The following is a 23,361-nucleotide window of genomic DNA, read 5'->3' on the forward strand; positions in this document are numbered from 1 at the left end:
CCTCCTTATTTTAACCCGAGCTAGTATAAAATAAGGTAATCTTGAATGATCAGTACTAATCAGGACTCAAATTGACCTGGGATGACTATCAGCAGGTTTTTCTATTTTTAATGTAAAGTAATGTAAATAGGGAAAGAGCAGAAGTAGGTTTAATTGGATCATAGCGACCAAAAATTTTAATGAGATTTAGGAGTGAAAGAGGACAATATTTTGCTGGAAGGAGTATGGAGTTTTTTAGGATGTCCTAATGTAGACCTTGTACCCTAAGCATGATCTCTGTTTTAATATTGTGGTGCTATCCATGGGGGTAGTTGACACTGCATTGGGGTGGTCACACTTCCATTCTCCCCTGTCACACCCCTTTATAAGCTCTTTTAGGTTCCTTTTCTTTATCTTAGATGCAGTCTCCTCCTAGATTGGTGATCACACTAGCCCCCTCATTGGGGTAACAGGATACATGACTCCACATACCAGGCTTTCTAACCACCTTCTATTTCTTTACAGATGTTGTCAACATAATACCATCCCTAAAGGATTTTGCCTTAAATTTAATACCTTTTCTTTTGACTCTGTTCCACCCAGAGTAACACTCAGAGACTTCTAAAACAATTTTCTAGGAAACTAATGCTCTCTACCATTTTCTCCCTCAAAAAACAGATTATCGTATCCGACAACAACATCAAAGATGCTTAGGAATTTCTACGGCTGACAGCTCCACATCATCTTCCCTTCATGACTAACCTCATTAGATCTCTCAACTCTAAACTATACCAGTTTATCATTACAGAGAAGGACAAAAACCACAAACTGGACACGCCTGGACACCCCATCATATCAGCATGTAACTGTCCAACTACTTACATCTCAGCCTTTCTCGACAGCCTCATGAGACCGCTGGATGAAGGTCTTCCCTCCTACATCAAAGACACCAACCACACGCTCCAACTTTTTAATGATTTCCAATTTCAGGGCACTGAATGCTACATTTTTACCATGGACATTACATCTTTGTACACCGTCATTCCCCATAATGACAGCCTTACAGCCTTCAAGCACACGCTGGACAAATGCACAGTGCTTGATCCACCCACCCACACCCTGGTACGCCTTGCAGAATTGGTCCTCACACTGAACGCATTCTCTTTCAATAATCTTTTTTACCAACAGGTTTGTGGAGTTGCTATGGGCACCAGAATGGGACCCAGCTATGCCAATATTTTTGTCAGCTGGGTAGAAGAATGCTTCTTCGCTTCCTACACTGGCTATGTCCCTGACCTTTACAAGTGATATATTGATGACTGCGTCAGTGCCGCCACATGTTTCCTGCACCATTTCACCAACTTCCACCCGTCCCTCAAATATACAGTTAACATATCTTCCACTACTCTTCCGTTTCTAGACATCAACTTCTCCATTAACTACCCCCGACTTTCCACTTCGGTTTATTACAAACCCATGGATTCACACAGCTACCTCCTGTATAGCTCATTTCACCCCAAACACACTAAACACTCTCTCCCTTTTTCACAGTTCCTTAGGCTACGATGATTATGCAGCAATGACATCGAATTCAAAATGTATTCCTTTTTCATCAACAGAGGATACCCCAGCATCGTGATTGACAGGTTGACTCTCACACACTGTACTGCACATTAACAACACGAACACACTCTCACAGACTGTACTGTACATTAAGAACACAGACACATTAATTCCAATGTTATTCATGAGAAAAATACATATTATCAAACTGATGTATATTCTGACATTTATCAAATATAAAATGATATATTCACATTCATATCACCAGCTGTTTCTCTATGGGGGCATAAAACTGTTTTATAATGTTACATTCTTAGTATTGTTCTGATAGCGATTATTAAATCAGCACTTGAAATTTCCCCCGGTTCCTAAGTGTTTGAAGAGGAATGCATGGTGATATCTGTACATGGACTGAGAACAGGAAACAGCCTGTGACTGGGTGGATGCAGCCAGTGCTGTTCCACAGAGACCCATGTGCAGCCTGTCTGTGTCTTTCTACAACTGTATCCCTGAGCTGTTCTAAAAAGTCCTTAGTCTCCAGGATTGAATCTTTTATTTATATTCACTGCCTGATTAAGGGGCCTTACAGAGACAAATGTATTTATTTCTGAAATTATGTGTATGACTATTATTACAAACAAGGGCCTCAAAACTATTAGGTAAGCTTCATTTGTACACACAAATGAATTTATGTTTCCTCTATAAGGGTTTGAAAACTTATGCAATCATGACTTTGTAATTTTTTTCATCATATTAATTATCCTTTTCCTCTTTTGCAAAAGTGCAAAAATCTCAAGGTTCTTAGTACTTGTAGAATGAGCTAAATAAAAGCACTCTATGCAATCTTCTCCACCACAGTCAGCACTTCCGCTTTCCGCCATTTTAAACTTCAATACACTGTGAACCCATCTCGGCAGCTCTGTGTCTTCAGAGCAGGAGTCCTGCACTCGGCTGCAGACAAGGATCCTTGTCAGAAACTACCACTTGACAACGCTGTACCAGTACAGAAGAGAGGTGAAACAGTGCCTCTTTCTGACATATTCTTTGTTGAGAAACTCACCCAGGGTGGTGTGAAGTTTTCCCTTAAGTCCTTCTGCTTTTGCAGCTTACTCTAAAGTGTTTTCAGGCTCTCAGACTTGTAGCGGTAATTCTTGTTAATAAGACAGAATTAAGCGTTGCTGTGCTTTCCTAAATGAGGCCCCATCTCTCTCTCTTCATCTCTGTGGTGCAGCCACAGAGAAGCTACTCATGCAAGCTGATTTAAGGTGTTTTCTTTTGATAAGGTACAACTCCCAAACAGGGATGCAGTTAATTAAGCCTGGCCATCATGATCAATGGTCATCCTTGGAGCCTATCTGTCTATGGAATGCCAGAGGACATCAGGGACTTGCGGGGCATGGTAACACCACCTGGGTCTCTAATGCCCGCCAAACTCTCAATCAATCATCACACATCTGTGTCTTGGTCAAAAAGGTAGCACAAGCTCAGGTCGGGGCTTTCCTTGGTCATTTTTGTGCACTCTCAGAGACAATCACATGACAACCGGTGTTGTCTGCATTGCGACTTGGACTTTGTTCTAAGCTCGAGGCCGAGGATCCCGTATGTACTCAGAATCCTGCAACGACCAACGTGAATGCTCCGCTTGATCAATGGCAGCCTACAGTTGGACCCTCATCGACAACCTGAATAGTTTATTGAGAAGCAGCACTGGGCCGGAAACGAACCAGTTTTCTTCCCATGTAAAAGAGTGACTTCCAAGGACCCATGGTCACAGTCTGTGCATAGGGACTTTCTACTAGTCAGCCGGACCACTAGTAGACCCCTGGGAGAAATGACTGCACTGCGCGCCGCAGTTAGATTCCTCCGTCCATCCTACTCCGAGCTTGACTGGTTGGCTGGTAGCCAGAGGACGCCGAGACAACGCCTATTGAACAACTGCTGGGACAGAGTTTACAACAGAGCCTGTCAGCTGGTTTTGGTGTTTGTGCCGGGAAATCCAAACCCATAAACAGTGGATAAATAAACCTCATGTTCTACATTGCGTCTCGAGAATTGAATCTTCACCTCAACACAAGTTGTTATCAATTTAATTCATGAGTAATGTATTTACTTCCAAGTCTAGTGTAACAGTGGGTAATGACACTGATTAGCGATATGATGTAGCCAAACGGTATATTGAAGTATATTCTCTGTTGTGTAAATCTTTGTGTTTGCATCTCTTCGAGATTATATACAAGTACCTTGTATTTTTGATAACCATCACAGTAAAGTCTGCCACCTGTATCCATGCACACTGATATATGTTTGGTGCACAATTTATGTTTAATAAATGTATCTCCTGTATTGAATCTATGTGTGTGTGTGTTGCTAGTTGTTCTGATGATTGATTGTCTAAAACCCATAACGAACCACCTCGTGATTACTGCTACAATTAATAATTGTATCAGTAAAATCACAAAACCCCTACAGACTCTAAGACAGTGGACCGAAGTCTGATTGCTGGTCCAAACTCTTGTTCTCTCCACCAGCCACCTTCCACAATTACAGCACTTCAGTGTGTTTTTAATGCAAGAGTATTTTTTCACTCTTTACTTGTACCTAATTTTGTCTCTTCTGCTTGACTCTTAATGGAGACGTAACAGGAACATTCGTTCTATTTCACTAAAGTTTCATTTTTAAATTGAAAACCACTGAAGGAAAGAGAGGCTGATAAAGGCAGACTCAGATACACCGTGCTGAAGGACTTCCTGTGAACTGGTTTTGAGCACATTTTTCCTACTTTAAAGTATAAGGCAACAGTGACAATACAAACACATTGTGTTAGATAGAAGAACTCATCTACTGCACCTCCAAATGCCTGGGGGATGACCAAAATAATGGAAAGACATAGCTAAAAAGCACTTGTAAATTGAAACAGTTAAATGACAGCTAAAATGGATTCTTCACATCTTCCATGTTAAGTTCAACATGAATTAACAGTGCATTTCTGCCTTAAAAGCAGTCTTATAAAAAAAAACTGTCATGTGCATCCCTTTTGTATTGTCACACACAAATCAACAACAGCAACAAAAAAAAAATCGGTTGTCACCAGCCTCCTGGGGCTTCCACAAAATCTTTTATTTTCTCTTAACAGAAGCCCTGCACTTCAGCTGATACACTGGAGGAACTGTCATGTGCATCCCCTTTGAAATGTCACACACAAATCAACAACAACAACAAAAAAAAAACATTGGTTGTCACCAGCCACCTGGTGCCTCCACACTTTAATGTGGGAGTTTCTAAAGAGACAAACAAATTTGATAGTGCTCAAATAGTTTGTGTCCAAATTGCAGGTGCATCACTCGGAGAAGTGATGAAACGATTAAATGTGTCAAGGGGAACAGTGATGAAAACCATAACAGTGTGCGACAAAGAAAAACAGCCTCAGGAAGGAGGAACAATGGTAACTGTTCAAAGCTTACTGTACCTACAGGGCTAATGGTCAATTAAAAGATAGTTACTAAAAACAACAAAACAAAAGTCTCAAAAATTACCACAGAACAGAATCTACAGCTCAGTGATCCAGTCTCATCAAATACTGCACATCACGAGCTTCACAAAGCTGATATTTATGGTAGGGCTGCCATTCAAAATCTCCTTGTAACCAAGGATATTGCACTGCAACACATAACTTGATGTAATAAGTGCAAAATCTTCACTTCTGAGCAGTGGCCGAAACAACAATCATGCTTTGCTCACATTCCTACAACTGGACTGAAAAAAGTCTGATGTATTCATAGAAATATGAAAGACTCCAATTCCAAAAAGTGGGTGGAAACTGTCTTATAAAGTTACATTATTACTATTATTCTGAGAGTGATGAAAAAATAAGCATTTGAAATTTCCCCAGGTTCCTAAGTATTTGAAGAGGAATGCAAAGTGATGTCTGCACATGGACTGAGAGCAGGAAACAGCCTGTGACTGGGTGGATGCAGACAGTGCTGTTCCACGGAGACCCGTGTGCAGCCTGTCTGTGTCTTTCTACAACAGTTTCCCTGAGCTGTTCTGAAGGCTCCTTAGTCTCCAGGATTGAATCTTTTTATTCACTGCCTGACTGAGGGATCTTACATAGACAAAGGTATTTATTTCTGAAATCATATGAATGACTACTACTGCACACAGAGGTCACACAACTATGGACATAATAAAGTACATATTATTACTCTGTGTATAAAAACACTGACGCTTATTCATCACAGTCAGCAGTTTCACTCTCCACCATTTTAAACCTGAATGCACTGTGAGCCCATCCCTGCAGCTCTGTGTGACTTCAGAGCTTCTGGCAAAACCTCTTGCCCTCCACCCCAGCCACCTTCTACAGTTACCGCAGTTCAGTATATTTTTAATGCAGGAGAAACTTTATTCCCTCTCTACGTTTACCAAATTGCATCTCTCTTGCTTGACTTTTAATGGTGAAATAACAGAAATATACTTTCTGTTTCACTAATGTTATGTTTTTTATTAAATCAGGAATAACTGAAAGAAGGACAGGCTGATAAAGACAGACTCATTTACACTGTGCTGAAGGACGTCCTGTGAAATGGTTTTGAGTTCACTTGTTTCACTTTAATGTACAAGGCAACATTGACAATACAAACGTGTGAGAAAGAAAAAAGCTCATACTGCACTTGCTAATGTACAGAAGGTGGACAAAATGATGGAAACAACTAATGAAAACAACACTTGTAATCTGAAATATTTTTATTACAACTAAAAAGGATTCTACACGTGTTTCATATTAATTTCAAAATGAATTACCAATGTGTTTTTGCTGTGGAAACAGTACTTTAATATGTGAGCTTCTAAAGCAACAGGAGAGATCTAAGAAATATTGACAGGGGTCAAATAGTTGGTCCTGAATTGCAGAAGAGTCAGTCACAGAAGAGGCAAATGTAATGTGATTTAATGTGTCATGGGAACAGTGACGAAAAACAGCATACAGTATGATAAACAAGGGAAACAGCATCAGGAAGGAGGAAGAGCCGTAAAGTTAGCGGATTGACTGTGCCTCTGGATCATGTCTAAAAATTGTAGTTTTGCTTTTGCCTGCCTGCTCTGCCATTTTCCTGCACCTGGATTCAGTCTCCAGTCTCCTGGCAGCTGCGTCTATAGGGCCAGTGCAATGTATATAATGGACTTCTCTGTTGTGCTGGTATGTTATATTATAGTATTGAAGGTAATTAGTGTCTTTTCTTGTTATGAAAGTGTTTCCCTGACATTGTACTTGTCATGCTGAGTGCACACCAATGATCAGGTGCATATTAACAATTACAAGTGTGTTCACATAGATTTCACATTTTAAAGACAAGGCTAAGAGAGACAGAAGAATAATGAACCACTGGGTTATTTACCAGAATAAATTTTCAGAAATACATTTCATCATCTGCATTCACCTGTTTCTTATAACACCTTAGAATGATACCCATTACAAGCCTTCTGAATAGATTGGATGTAGCTGAGAAAATAAATAGTTCCACTTTTCTATCACTAGGTCAGAATATTGTAAAATAAATCAAAATTAAAATAATGATGTGTCAGTATAAAGATGTTCTTTTATAGGTAGCTTTTTAAAAATCTTTAGAAGACAACAGTCCAGGATTATCATGTTACTCCATGCTGATGGGACATCAAGCTATAGGTCTCAAGTGAAATCAAATACAACAAAAATGTTTTCAGTAGAACTAGGCAGAGAAATTGTCTTGACAGGCTTCTGAGAAACTGTCATAAAGTTTCTCCTAGCTTATCATAGATAGGACAATTGTCCTGTCAGCTGTCTCTGTTTCTCTTTATTCTGTCTCCTGTTCCCTCTTTCTTCCCACTGTCCTCGTGAGACATCTTTCCATCGTGAGACCAAAGCAATCAGGTGAACTTAATTATCTTAAGAGTCCGTGTGAATTAAGTCTTAAAGGAGCATCACATTAGAGCTTGCAAGGACATTCTAATAAAAGGATAACATTAGAATATGTTAATGTCCCTGAAATCAGATATTTCCATTGCCAGAATTGAAGTTTCATACAGTATACTGTACATCAGTATAAAGTGTGCCAACTTGCCACCTAAAAACACTTGTGTATTAATAATGGTTTGTAGATGGTGCAGAGTTTAAAGAACACAGGAAAGGCAATTATTATCCATTCCCTTATGATATATTTTTTTGTCCTTGATGCACAAAGTTTAAAGAAAATATATTTTTAAGTATATATGTGAGGACGCTTTTATGGTGCATGACGGGTACTATGTCATGAATATAACATCCTGAAGTCTCTGAATAGAAATCTGACTAAAATACATCTTCCAATTATACAGTTAATGCTGCTACATTTCAGCATCATTCAGTTATTGGACCTTTACTGACCCTTACTGGTCTACAGGGAATATTCTTCAGTTCATTACATTTTTCATGATAACAGTCTATACATATTTAGGGACATGAGGGAGGCTTCCTCACTCCCTGAGTTTTTCTGTTTTACAGGTTTCGAATTTCACTCAGTCCATTCATTTAAGGATTGCCCTAGAATTCATATACCCATTTCTATATACCCAGAAACACAAAATGCATATTAAACTGAAATGACTGCTCAACACCTTATCAGGTCACAAAGAGAATAACCTGCAATATATGAAATAGACATAACTTAGAATTAAATCTCACTTCCTGTAACATGGGATGCAATCTCTTTAATTCTAGAAATGCACTAACTAGGAAAAGTGAAAATTCCACAATATAGGAAACCGGAATTTCACTAAAGATGGCAAACTCTTTAAACTAAAGCTCAGATCACCTAGTCAGAATCTGGTCTCAGCGACTGAAAACAAGGACCTACAGTACCACATGACACAAGTAGAGAGGAAAGGGGCAAGGGTATTTCTTCTTTCTGTATCTTTTCTGTTCCTCTCTGTCTTTTTCTGTTTGACTATTTTAATACTATGACTGTTGTCCCACCTTTGACCATCTGTGTTTTCCTACCTCTTAGCTCACTTGCAGCCAGACAAACACCTCAATTGTTCCAAACATTGTGTATAAAGCCTGGAATGAAACAATTAGAATATGCACTGCCTTTTTTATGGCATCTACATGCTTGTACTCTGTACAATATATAATTTATCATATATCATAAACCTCACAGATAACATTTCAGAGGGTAAAATCATGTAGAACATTTCCTCGTAACACCCCACTTGAACTCAGAAAAAAAGTAAAGGAACAAGGAAATGTGAAGTTAGTTTGATTGATTTATACATGTACTTTAGGTTTGTTTTTTGATGCTTTCTTTTTTGTTTATCTCACGTAAATCCAGGATGAAGTTATTAAAGAGCACAGTCAGGAGAAGGTCAAAAATATATCTCTGAACATTGCTGTAAGCGCAGTCTACTCAATCATGAAGAAATGGAGGGTGTATCACATCACTCAGACACTGCCTACAGTACATCAGGATGTCTTTCCAAACTGAGCAGATAAAGTGACATGAAGAAAGACATTGCTAAATATCAGCCAGCATGGAGTTTGCAACAGAGCATCTAAAGGACCCTGCAAAATGTGGCAATAGTGGTCTGAATTCACAGATCAGAATAGCTGAGCAATCAACAGATTACAGTTTTATCTCCTTTATTATCCAGCGTCAATGCTGACATTTACTACAACTTAGAAATCTTCAAAATTCAGGTTCTGAAAAAAATGTATTTAAAAAATGCACATGCAGTACATGATTTAAAAATGTCACACAATTGAACAACATAGGACGGATTTAATTACTTTTACAAGACTTGGTTCTGTATTTTAGAATTTGCTTTCTTATAATTCAGTTATAAATTGTTTTGAATAGTCTTAGTTTTACTGGTACAAAAATCTGAAGTTTTAAAAAAAACTATATACTGTACATGAAACAATCCTAGAATTGCAGGAAGATGTTCTATAAAATGTGAAATCCATTACATTTTTAATTCACCTTAATATTGAGATGAAGCAATACTTAAAGTAACTAAAACTGTTTACCAAAGCCCTAAAGCAGGCACAGATTACACAATGAAAATGAAAATGTTGCCATATTAACAATGTCACAAGACTTTGAGCAGGCCAACCTCTCTTCAGGCAGATTGTAAAGCCGCAAACTACAATGGTATATTTTTAAAGAGGAATATATTTTACCAAATAAATCCCACTTTATCAAACCAAACCAAATAATTCCCATGGATAACTTTACATACCAAACATATCTAAATTAAACCCGCGGTATAGCATGTCTCTCTGCCCTTCACTTTTCACAAATTTATCAATAGTGACCTGTATATTCAAACACCATATACATCTTCTAGACAATATCAGGAAAAAATTAGTTCTACAATTTCTGCTTATAAGTTAAAAGTGAAAGTGAAACTAAATTCCCAATAAAACACATGTAAAACATGAGTAAAAGTCTCAGATTTGTTCCAAGTTCTCATAACAAGACATAAACAAGTAACCAATTTAGGTACTATTCTGATGTTTTGGAATAGGTTGGCACCATAAATTGCTAAGTATACATTACAGCAAGTAGAATTTACTGTACCAACACTTTTTTTAAACACTCTGTTTTAATGAAGACGTTTTGTAGAGAAATATAATTTGTTTGATCTTTCCAATATACATGGAAAAGAGATATGACATGAAATAATAACAAATTTGTACAAAGCAAATATTATGTTACTTAATAAATCCTGTATAGTCAAATATTAGACCATAACTGTAAAAGTGAGATTGAACATCAAAATACATTTCTGTGATCAAAGTGAAGTCCTACACTGACAGGAACAGATTATTTTTAGTCTGTAAGTGAGAAGTTTATGAGTGGACAAATTCAATCCAGAGGATGTCTTCAGAATGAACGGTGAAACACAAATTAGAGGACTCAAATGCAAACAGTGAGGTGGTTATGTAAAAGAGAGAAAATCAAGCACTTCTGTGCACAGTTTGTGCAACAGTGGAACAGCTGAATCAGATCTTTGACTTTATTAGCTACTGAAATGAAAACAAATAACCAAATGTGCAAATGGCATCCTCTCTTTTATCACTCTAATTCTAATTTTCTCATTTTTTAAGGAATGAACTCTAACCTTTGTCTGCTCTTCTGCTCTGGTGTATTAAAGTGGTGAAGATAATTACAGTATGCCTGCTCTTCCAAGAGTGACCTTTGAAAGGAAACTGTTTCATCAGCCACTCCCTGTGTACTCTGTACCTGTTTGGAGAAGACAGGCTACAGCTTATTTTCACTGTTAAATTGTCAACAGAACTGGAGGTGCCATTATCATCTAGAGCAATAGTGGGCAACTATATGGTTGCAGAGGGCCAAGAAACAGTACTGACTGGCAAAGTACAATAGAGCTACTGAAGGCCCAAACGGTTCCGAAAATCAGACAAAGGAGAGAGGTTGTTTCCCCACTGGACTGGCTGAATGAGACTGATCATACTGATTTTCAGGACAATTTGTGGTATCATTACATGAACTATACTGTGAAAAGTACTTGACCAAATGTGTCCTGTTATGTGTGTAGCTTGATGCCTCATTCTACTGCCTCTCCTGGTAGGTTGAGTCTGAAACTTCTCGAAATCTATATGTCTAAGTCTTCAATCTGTAGCTAATGCTTGCTACTGTATCCTGAATGCCTTTTTTCCTCGTGTTTTCTCACTCAACCCTGGATCGTCCGGAAAGAATTCTCCTTGACAATAGCCATCAAAGAATCATTTTGTGATTTTCTGCTACAATTAAGAATTGTCCTAGTACAGTATATGTACAAAACCCCTACAACTGAATTGCTCGGTTTGGCAGTATCTCAGCTGACACACAACCTGTCACGATTATAGTTCCCCCTCCTTAAGGGTGCTCCAGCCCTTTCACTAAAGACTTTATTCTCTGCACCTGTTTCCCATTCCCTGCCCACCTTAAAAGCCAGGCGCTGACGCTCATCCGGGCTCTGCATCTGATTTCCATATCGTGCGAGTCCGGGTCCTGGAAGCGCCTGGTCCCGTTAAGGTTTTAACCCCTGTTCCTGTTCCTGTTCCTGTTCCTGTTCCTGTTCCTTGTCTGCCGGTTCCGACCCGGCCTTCGTGGTTTTAATTCCGTGTTCTGATGGATCTCCTGGTTTTGGACTTACCCTTGTGTTTTGGATACTCTAAGGATTACTCTTTTGGATTGTTCGCCTCAGCCACACCTCCCCCATGCACCAGCGCACCTCGGACACGCCCCCCTGTCTTCAGCCCCGTATTCCTGCATGACGTTTCCCCAGTGTTTCCCCACTTCGTCGGATTTTGTCGTCCGCATAGGGTCTGTGCTATCCGGAAAGAACTGTTCGTTACACAACCTTAATCACTATGACATTTCACACCCATATTAAGAAAAAAGATTTAGACTGGTGAGTAATTCTGAAAGTAAGGACAGTTTCACTTTCAGAGTTATTCAGACTTTGGAACTTTGTACTGATACTGATTCAAGAGACTTGAATTGCTGTACTGTGAAGTACTGTAAAGTTAATAAACTGCACCACATTTGACCATAAGGCACTACAGCAGGTGGGCAAAACTGCCCAACACATCATCGGCAGTGCCCTACCATTCATCCAGGAAAAACACCTGTTGCAGTCTGAAAAAAGCCACCAAAATTATGTCTGACCTCTCTCACCCCAGTCATAACTTGTTTTCTCCCCTAACATCTGGTAGAAGGTTCCAGACGCTCCAGTTGCACACAACAAGACTCCAAAATAGCTTCTTCCCCAGAACCGTCAAGCTGGTGACGTCCCCACTCCCTCGCATCATGCTATGATCTCTCCTCACTTCTTCCTGTACCCACAATGACTGTACTCCTACACCACTACAAACACGACAACTGAATGTAAGCCAAAATTGTACTGAAAACTGTACTAGTTGTACTATTTATTAATCGCCATATTATTTTTGCACTGTTCGCCTCATTACTTTTGCACTGTTTTTGTCCTGTTTGTATACTTTTCTCTGTTTTCATATTTGCACAGTTTTTAAAAAGTTTGCACTGGCACAATACTGTTGTTTACACTGTTATTGTTATTGTACTACTGTCTATTGTCTTCTCTACTGTTCTATTTATAATACTGCACCTGAGAGACAAATGAGAAACACCTTTCAGTATACTATGCACCTTTGCAAGTATAATGACAAATAAAGTTGAATTGAAGTTCCGTCTCCTCTCTCTCTTGTGGTCTGTCCCTTTTTTCTTCTTTCTCTCTTGTGGTATCCTTCCCGCCTCTTTTTCATCTGTCTTGATCTGATGTTATACAATATAGTGTCTTTCTGGACTTCTGATTGACACTTAATCATCTACCCAGAAGTTAATTAAGGTAACCCAAGGTTAACTTTATGACTACTTTGATCACAGGATCTGGACTCCCATTGTCTCTGTAAACATCCCCTTTGCTTTGAAGCTGGGAATGTTTACACTGCCAGGTGTTACACACTTTATCTAGATACTTAGACACTTCCATTGTCATCTACCTCAGCCTCTTACAATATTTACAAAAGTAAAAATGCATTTTTTTATTGTAACACAAACAATTTTAATCTGAATATCTCACAGATGGTCCTAAATGTAGGAACCTCTTTTAAATGTTAGCTTTGTAGCTGACTGAAAAAGTAACATAAGGATTCAAATACCTCCTTACCTCTGTAACAGGCCCTCAAAGACTGTTTACTATCTGTCACTGAGGGCACTGCAGAGAGAATTTCTATTTTGGAACAAGTAAATGCTTATTCCATACTGACATGCTGAAAAGAGAAGAAAATAAAAACAGAGTTGTGACTGTGGAGCCTTCTTTGGGTGTAAATTCTGTTTTTTCTGTTTCTAGTTCAAAAATAGGGAAGTTGCTCCATCTTACCATCTTAAGGTCATTCTGAATTAGTATCTCTCCCTTAAGAAAACTTGTACATAAATCTGAACCCAGACTGAAGAGCCTCAGGCTTGTAATTGAACAGCTCTGTAGAAACCAATTTGATGTTTATTTGAAAATTAATTAATCCATTAATTACAGTTAAATATCATAAGTCCAGAAAATGAAAACAGAAATCCAGTATGGTATACAGTATGGTGTCTTTCTGTACTGTTAGTTGGCACTTAATCATGTACCCATAACTTAATTAAGGTTAACCAAGGTAAATTTGATTAATACTTTAATCAGGGGGTCTGGACAATCTTGCCTCTTAGTCACCTACAGCTGTAATAATATATTGTATTTTGATGGCTTGATCTGACATGTAGAGACAAAGACAAACATCTACAATACTTTTGGATTTTGTGAGTGCCATTTATTAATTTTACATGTCTAAAATATTTTTTTTTATTTTAAAGGGTCTATTTAAAATGCAAGAGTACTGTTAGAACAATGTAGTTTTTAATCAAGCATGAGCTGAATACATGAATAAAAAAAGTAAATTTCCTGACACAGATTAAAAAAATGTTGTGAAGTAATATCCGCAGATATCCATGTTGTACATCACCTTAGTACTAGTGTCAGTGTTAGTGTCATTTTTGCACACTGCCTTCATCTAGATGCAATTACTTACAACATTGTTTTGCAAGCCATCAAACTACAATGCAACTTACAGTATGTGACAAAGTCATTCAGATCACTATTATTATTTCTTATTCTTATTATAATACAAAATGTGAACATTTTACAACCAGATTTAGACTGTTAGGAGGGTACTAGTAGCTAGATCATGTTTGACGCAACTATTTTTAAGATAATAATTGTTCTAAATAAAGAATTAAGGTTGGGATTCTGGATTCAGGATTTAGTTTCTGAATAAGAGAGACTCAGTGATATTGTTTGTAATACAAGAGTCCTGCGCAGCACAGTATATGAACTGATTACAAACAGAAGTCGCACGCATCAAACAATACTTCAACTCTCAAGAATTATAATGTGAATAAATAAGTTGTATACTCAAAGATCCATTGGCCAAACATCTTTGATGAGTTAAACTCTCTGCTGGTCCATGGTCTGCCTAAGCAGCCGCTCACTTTGTCCTGGAGACTCCTGATGTCAGTGAGCAGAGAGAAAGAGCTTTGGGACTCAGAAGACAGCATTGACCATCAGGCGGATATGCCAGACATTAGTGTGGCTGAATTTTGAACTGGTCTTGAAATCAGTATTTAAAGCAGTCTGTACACAGTTACCTTCTTGGGGTCAGACAACAAAAGAGGAGTCAAGAAGAAAAGGAACTTAAACTAGCTTGCATCAGGTGAGAGCCCCTATTTAATTATTATCCAAATGAAACCTGATTAGAGATAAGTACATGTATTTGAGCCTTGGTAGAGAGACTATTACTATTCTGTGTTTTTAGGGAACTTGGGTTTCCTGAGTAAAAGATACCTCAGTTAAAGATGGTATTCCCTGCCTGTTGGTGCATTTTTAGAACAGGGTGATTGGCTTTCTTTTATTTTGTGGCATCCATTTTTGAAGAGATGAGAGAGATTTAACTGCAGTTTGGGATTGATTAGGATGTTAAGCCTCTGAAACACCTTGTCTGTACATATTGTAAATAAAGTAACTGGTGTGTTGTATGTTTTGTTATGTGTAGTGTAGTGCATGTATTGTCATTTTTAATAAAACTGTGTTAAACCAAATGTGCCAGAATTATTACTCTTTTAATCAAAGCTGTGCCACTAAGAATTCCCGTGCCTCTAGTTATACCAACCACTTGGATATATTCTGGACAAATCACTTACAAGGTGGGGGTTATGAACAATTATTTTACTTATTGACTAAATTTCTTGGTCAATTCCTGATTTTCACCATTTTTGTAACCCCCTATTTGTAACAATATTAATAGATTACTTTACTGAAACAATCGATTTAACTGCTCGGAACCAAGAAACAAGCACAACAGGTCATACCTGCTTTTGGAAAATGAAAGAAATCCAGACAAATTCTACAGGTGCCTATTTCTGTCCTTTTTAATACACTAATGATTTATTTGTGTCATTGCTGTCTGGTGTCAAGGAACTCATAGACTGTTTTGGAGCTAAGTTTGCTCTTGGACTGTGTGTTTCAGGTGAGTAGACTACATATTTACTAGATTGATCTCTGATTAGAGAATAGAAACTGAATATAGAAAGATATGTTTCAGGAACATGAAAATGGTAAAGAGCACAATAATATGTCAAAAAATAGATCCTACACATTCATATACTGTGCATACCTTAAATAATATTTTACTACAGTTTTCTTATTTTTACTTTTGTTTCACATGGGGTTAATGTGAGTGACATGGTGACTCAGTGGTTAGATTGCACAGATGCAGCCACTCTAAATGTGTGGTATGTCTTCCAAATATGTTACCTGATGGCCAAAGACAATTGATAGACGATTATGGTCCTTTAGATGTTAGTGTTACGATCCCTGCCTCCCGGCAACGGAGGAGGCAGAAGTAGGCGTAGCCCCTATCCATCAGTGCACCTATTAGTTCTCCCATTCACCACCACACCCCCGTCTCATCCTACTTAAACACCTGTCCTTCCCTACCTCGTTGCTCAGTATTGGTTTTCCCTTTCGAGCTTCCTGGTTGCGCTTCATCTACTCTGTGTTTGTCTTGGATTTCGGTTTGCGGTTTTTCCCTTTTGACTTCGGCTTTTCGGATCTCGGCTTGGATTGGTACTTTAGCTCTATTTTGGATCACTGGCTACCTCTGGATTCTCGGACTGCTCTACGGACTACGACTTCGGATCACGCTTCGGCTTCGGTACTCGTTCCCTTTCGGATATCTTGCTTCCCCTGGACTCTCTGCTCGTTCCTACGACTACGGTTTGCTTTCGGATTACGACTTGGCTTTGTTCGCTCCTGCAAGTGGGTTCACTCACTGGTTCGGTCCCGATTACCGAACCCTTAACAGTTAGTGAAAGAATTGCTTCATTTAATCTGTTTCTCTACTATGCATCTTTAAATCCACTTCATATAGAATTTTACAACTAAACGAAAAATTTGGTAGTTGAAAATAAAAACAGATGTATAACATAATATACACTTAATGTACATAATTTAATGCAAATTTCAGCAACTAATAATTAGGAAACAATTTCAATTTTGATTATGAAAAATATATTTCACACATACTGTAATGTCTCTCATATATAATATATATATATACTTAATGCACATACAGTAGATAGTAGTGGAAGCTACTGTATATGGCTGATAAATACAGTGTAGATTCAAGGGTAGATCTCTAAATTCTGGAGTGGAGGTTTGTGGGTATTTACTCCTGTAAATAATCTGCTGCAAAAACGGTGTCCAGGCTGTCATCATAAATGAAAATTTGGTGTCAAATGACTTACTTGAAAAATGAAAACAATTTAAATCTCCTATAGATGTTAAGTCTGAAAGCATGGATACTGTAGAAACTGCAAGCAGCACAAAGCTGGGACAGAGAGGGAACTGAGAACTGGGACAATGCAGGCAGTGTGAATATGGTTACTCCAGCTGGAGTCAGACTGATGTTGCCCAGAAATGCTGGTCAATTTTATGCAGCCATCTGTTTTATAACTGCTCCATGCAATACAAGGTCATGGGGGAGCTGGATCGTATCCCAGAAACCAATGGGACTCCAGTCCATCACAGAGCATACACAGAATTAAGCTACCAGCTTGCCTGTGGATTGTGGGAGGAAACTGGAGCACACAGAGCTGTGATCCCCCGTGAACACAGGGGAGAACATATAAACCAGACAGATAGCAGCTCAGGTCCAGAATTAAACATGGGGCCATAGTGCTCAGAGGCAGCAATTCTAACACTGCACCACCATGTCATTCTACTGTCTGTATGTTAATCATTATCTTTATTTCGGTGCATTTTAGGATTTCAGTTCAAAACCAAACTGATGTTGGTCTCAGAATTTGTTACTAGTCATTCTACAGGAGCTGAGAGGGAATTTTTACCTGCTTTTTTCCACTGTGTTTTTTTCTCCTTCTCATGTTCAATCCCAACCTACCACAGCTTCTCCAAAAAGCAGGAAGTCAGTATATTTTAAAGACATTTGCTGCAGCAGGGTCTTACAAAATTAGTTTTTACATGTAAATATCCCCCATTGATGTTTAGCCAATACATGTAGAACAACACCTGTGCTAGAAGAAACTGACAAAAATAAAATTCTAAATGTCAGAGTTTTTATATTACATTTGTTATAGAAATTGGCAGATTCTTTTACACAAAACTGGAAACTTAAGTCTTTATCTGCAGAAGACAACTCCATGTGTCTCCCAGGTTTGTGCCCCGACCCTGGAGGGGATCATTAAACTGGAGCTGCTGACAGATCATAAATGATATGAAATAAGGGTTTCTGGTTAGTAATTGGAGATTGTTGTATAGTGTAAATCATTTTTACCATTACCAGATTTCACAAATCCACCCATTTCACTTGAATCCTGATTTCAGATTCCAAAATTAGAGAGAACATGTCAGCTGTAATATTGAATGAGTGCTATTCTTTCTTTCAAGCTCATTGTAGCACAGCAAAAATAATGTTCTCTAGCTGGCACTTTAGGGACAATTTCCAATTCATTGCTCCTTTGATCTGTTCTATGTGTTTCTAAAATGTTGCATGTATAGAAAGTACTATACAGATGCAGCCATTCAAAATGAGCGAGGTACGCTGTGGTAAAATGCAGTGGTGTGTCACATTACAATGTGTCATACCGCATAATACTGCATAATACCGCAGTTATGAGGCTATACCGTTTAGTATCTGGAATCACCGCCAGGTGGGGCTAATAAAGCTTAACCTCTCACGTACAGCATTTGAGCTAGTGCCAGAAAACACTCGGTTTTGAATCCTGATCACTGCTGAGGGACAATCTTTATCTAATTAAAAATTTAAGTTGTATATTCTTTAGACTTTTAATTTTAAACTGTGTATTAGAGCATGTTAATCATTAAACATTAAAAAGTTGGTATTTTTTATAAAAGCAAGAATGCTCAGTTGGACAAACATACACAACCTTCCACCTTTATCATAAATATTTTAATTATGCATAAATATTTTACATATCAAAGTCTTTAACTTGGTAATTTACATGGCTTCTGGCTTTAACGTGCTTGTTGTAACATTATTAAGCTTATATTCTGTACTTCACAAAAAGTTCTAACGTTTTTTCCTTTTCTAAGAATACGTAACAAGAACACCACTTGCTGTTATTGTAAAAAGATAAATGTTGTAGTGATTTAACATCACTTGATAGTTATATGAATATGGAATTGTGTAACTAAGCAGCTAAAATATCACAGGTTGACATTTTGGAAACATTTTGACATCCATTTCTTTTTTAAAATAATGTATTGTCCTTGTAGTGGTAATGGACAAAGCGCTGCACCCAATGGTTCAAAGCGCGATCAGAGTATTACTTTTGGTTTCTTTCTTATATAGTGAATACATAAAAATAGTCCACTATTATAACTTGTTGTTGGCTCTGGAGTGAATTTGTGTATCTTGATAAATTAAGTGATGGTTTTGTGATTAAGGATTTCTTCGCGAAACAAAGGAGGGAAGAAGGGTTATTTTTACAATTGGCACTCCGAGATTCTGACTGATTTAATTCCCCTCATTTAGCTGAAACAGATAAAGAAATCATGCCCGTCCTTCGGATGAGACTGTGGTCATTAAAAATCCCAGGGTGTTTCTTGAAAAGAGTAGGGGTGTAACCCCGGCCTCCTGGCCAAATTTCCCAAATTTTGGCTTCATTACTTTGTTCTCCTCCCCCCCCTCCCACTCTGACGACAGGCGGATGGACGCACCGGTTGGAGTATTTCTCAGTCGCATCTAATGGCAACGTCAGCTCAAAGATTTGGTTCAAGCCACCAAATGGAGACTGGTGTGCCAACAAGCGGACCCTGCTGGTGCGGGATTAACGCTAGGAAAGAGAGAGAGAGATGAAGAAATCATGCAGTAGTTATATGTATTGGAAGACTGTTTTATTAACAGACACTCAGACTCAAACCTGTGTCGTACAGTGATATACAGTAGACGTGAGTAATGTCATCCCCATTAAACAATGTGCTTATTGCACAAATCCAGCTAAACTAGAAGTATTGCAGAAGGTGATAAACTGTACATTATTTACTGAAGCACAGTTGAGTTCAAAGAAGGAAGTCTGTGAAGAAAGGTTAGCTTGAAGTTCGAAAATGATTTTGGCACGCCTGTAGCGTTTTCAAGAAAACTCCTAGAGTTACGAAAACACTTGCTGTGTGTACAAAGTACACTATAAATGTTTTCACAGCCTTCACTATGTCTTTTTATTTCCATTTTTTTTACCACGCACGAATATTCTTCTGTCCATATCTTCGCAAGGGAAACACAGAAAGCCTTCAAACCAAACGCATTTTAAAGACCTTTACTTGCGAAAATTTTCACAACCTCTACATAAAACTACCAGTGAGCTAATTCTCTTTTTGTAAACCTCTGATGTGTACACAAGTTCACAATGCGAGAAATTCTGCTCAATACAGCTTAATGCGAAAAACCCATATATCACCATAGGAAGCAAAACAGCGCAGTCTCCAATTACCCAGACTGTACACACAGGAATAAAGCTTTGTTTGATTTCTGAAACCCTTTCTTTATGTCCTATTTTCATTCAGGTAAAGGTCAACTATATATGCAATACTCCTGACAGCAAGAAAATTCCTGTTCTTTACTCAGCAGCTTATTAAGAACAGCACCCTTGATGTTCAAACCCATTCATTATGCACTGGGATAGGGGTATGCTGTTCACAAGCCAATAGCATTTAAACCACAGCACCCACAATGCTACAAGTAAGTGTTTTACACACTAAGCAGGTCCTCTGACCTTTCCAAGCCTTGCTTTGGGCTGTGAAACCTCTTTTAGTTTTTTTTAATGATTTTTTCAATATGGCACAATTAGACATGCGATACACTGGGATAATGGGGTCTTCTTCATGACTCAATGGCTTTTTAAGCACAACACCACAGTGCTGCAACTAAGTGTTTCACACACTAGACAGGTCCTCTGACCTTTCCCAGCTTTGTTTTGTATTGTGAAACTGTTCTTTATTTTTTATGATTTTCTGAAGATAGCACTACAGGTAATACACTGGAATAGGGGGGTCTTCCTAATGACAATAGCTTTTTAAGCATAACATTCACAATGTTGCAACCAAGTGTTTTACACACCAGACAGCCCCCCTCACCATATACAACCTTGCTTTGGGTTGTTTTATTATTTCTGGAAGATAGCACCATTGGACAAGCAATACACTGGGATAGGGGGTCGCTGTTAATGACTTAATAGCTTTCAAACCACAACACTCACAGTGCTGCAACCAAGTGTTTTACACTCTAGACAGGCCCTCTGACCTTTCACAACCTTGTGTTGGTTTGTGAATCTTTTCTGTAATGTTTTATAATTTTTGGAATACTGCACCATTAGACAGGGAATACACTGGGATGGGGGATTCTTCTAGTAATTTCTGGGTTTCCTGTGTTTTATTTCAGTTTCACATTGGTTCTGAAAGTTAACACTTATGCAAGACATACTGTTTTTTGGCCATATTGAAACTGTTAGCTTTCTTTCTAAGGGGAGTCTTCTTGATTTTCAAACATAGCTATTATGCTATGCTGTGCAGTGTGGGGTTGCTGATTACTTATCAATAGTGCTTGGAATTTAAAACCATTAGAAGGGTTACAAACAACAAGAGGCCATTCACTCAATCTAGCTAATGTAGTAGTTAATAATATATTAATCTGAAGACCTTATCCTGTTTTTTTAAAGAAGACCAAGTAAAATGATCAAAAACACAGTTGGAGAGTTGTTGAAGTTGACCCACAACCGGCTAAAGAACTGCCCCTTGCTGTCTGTATTAAACTTAGTTCACTCAGCAGTTTAAACTAAGTGTAAAGTGCTATGAGGAGGAATGCATGAAGCTACTCTCACATTTTTATGAAAGCCATAGTTTTTAAATCATGGGTGCTCCTGCAGTTGAGAGGTCTGCATAAAGAACCCAAAGAATCTAAAAGCTTTACAGCTCAAGGGAAAAGTATCTATAGATTTTGCCAAAGCTATTTGAATCAAATGGCTTTTTTATTATTTTTCAGGAACATATTTATAGCAATGGTTGCAATGGTTGTCCATGCATGTAATAAGGAATACAACAACTAAAAAAATATTTGATTTATCGATAAACACTTCTCTGTTTCCTTTTTGTATTGCTGTTGGATTCCTTTTCCCTAGTTTACAGAACCAATACTGCTGTAGCTAAACTTATAGTTCTTCCACTGAACTATGCTTTGTTTCTTTTAAATCTATCACTACATTTCCTGCTTGCAAAACCTACCACTGTGACATTGTGCATACCATACCCTCATCAGACCAGGGTTTGCAAAATGTACATACAGACGCAGCCATTCAAAATGGGTGGGGTATGTCGCGGTATACCCCTGTGGGCGTGTCACAGTATCACGGGGTTAATCGCATCATTTGACGTTGTGCCGGAAAGTATCTGGCATCACCTTGTAAAACCGCCAGGATGAGCCAATAAAGCTTAACCTCTCATGTACAGCATTTAAGCTTTTAAATTTAAACTGTGTATTACAGCATGTTAATCATCAGTCATTAAAAAGTTGGTATATTTTATAAGAGCAAGATTGCTCAGTTGGACAAAAGTACACAACCTACCTTTATCAGAAATATTTATGCATCAAAGCCTTTACTGCAGATATTACTAATAGTAATAATAATGAATGACTTTGGACAAGCTGTAAACTCAGTATAACTAAAGTATAATTTCTTTAGCACATTTGTACAAGCACTTGGAATCTGTCCAAGCCCTACTTTGTCAGGCATTTTCTTTTACTGCAACGGACATAAAAACTCCCTTGCTTTTAACAGAGCATTTCATAATTTCTAACTATGAAAATTATTTAAACTGCGACACTTATCATTCAACTAGAGCTCAAAATATCACAAGGATCCTCAAGAGCACAGCAAAGACTGTATTAAAAGATACTTGTATCAGATACATGAGAACCCAGGCTTTTTTATCAACGCTTTCTTTTCTGTATACCAGATATTATGGAACCACTTCAGAAGGGTGTCAGCCAGTCAGATTCCAGGAATCGGTACTTTGAAAAATTACACACCGGTATTCCATTTCTCCCTAAACATTTTAAGCATTGAAGTCTTTAACTAACATGTGAAATAGCATGTAAAAAAGTGGTAGTTTTAAGCTTTTCTGCTAATACAATATGGAATCGCGTTTCTAAAGAAATTAATAACGATATGATTATATTCGTGTACTGCGACATTTCTTTGAAAAAATAGAATAGCAATATTATGGACAAGTAATTGACTTTTATATTTCTAAATATCACAACATGATCTAATTTAAGTCATTTTAATAACAATGAATAGTCACCTATGCATTACAATATAAACATTTATATTGATTTAAATCACATTTTGATTTAAATCACAAATGTGTGTTTAAATATGTGTTTTTTTATTCACAATCAGACAAATGCAACATAAATTGATATCTTTATCTTCTAAGTATCTTAATAAACTTTCAGCATAGCTTTCTCCCCGTTTAGATTTATTTTTCTTGGGATCTTGGGATCAAACATGGAAAGATTAGATTGTAATCGTTTTTATTTTTGAAATACATTTTAGAATAGTGTAATCTATACTAAAAAGCTGTACACCACCTGCTATAACGATACATATTGTAATACTTTCGAGCTCGGATAGGACGGACACAAGAACTCAGACTTGC

General features: G+C 37.9%; 1 protein-coding gene across 2 annotated transcripts in view; it reads right to left on the bottom strand.

The window, feature by feature from the left end:
- Positions 1-13,312, bottom strand: part of LOC148646821 (NLR family CARD domain-containing protein 3-like) — a 231,538-nt gene extending 218,226 nt beyond the window's left edge. The window contains exons 1-2 of one of the 2 annotated variants that reach the window (XM_088608953.1): positions 13,246-13,312; positions 10,672-10,793 (exon numbers count right to left, since the gene is read on the bottom strand). The gene's annotated coding sequence lies outside the window, so the exon portion shown is untranslated. The remainder of the gene's footprint in view (positions 1-10,671; positions 10,794-13,245) is intronic. The other variant, XM_088608954.1, reaches the window with a different exon arrangement.
- Positions 13,313-23,361: the final 10,049 nt, after the last annotated feature.

The sequence above is a fragment of the Lepisosteus platostomus genome, chromosome 16 (assembly GCF_059453375.1).
Source record: "Lepisosteus platostomus isolate fLepPlt1 chromosome 16, fLepPlt1.hap1, whole genome shotgun sequence".
Lineage (NCBI taxonomy): Eukaryota > Metazoa > Chordata > Actinopteri > Semionotiformes > Lepisosteidae > Lepisosteus > Lepisosteus platostomus.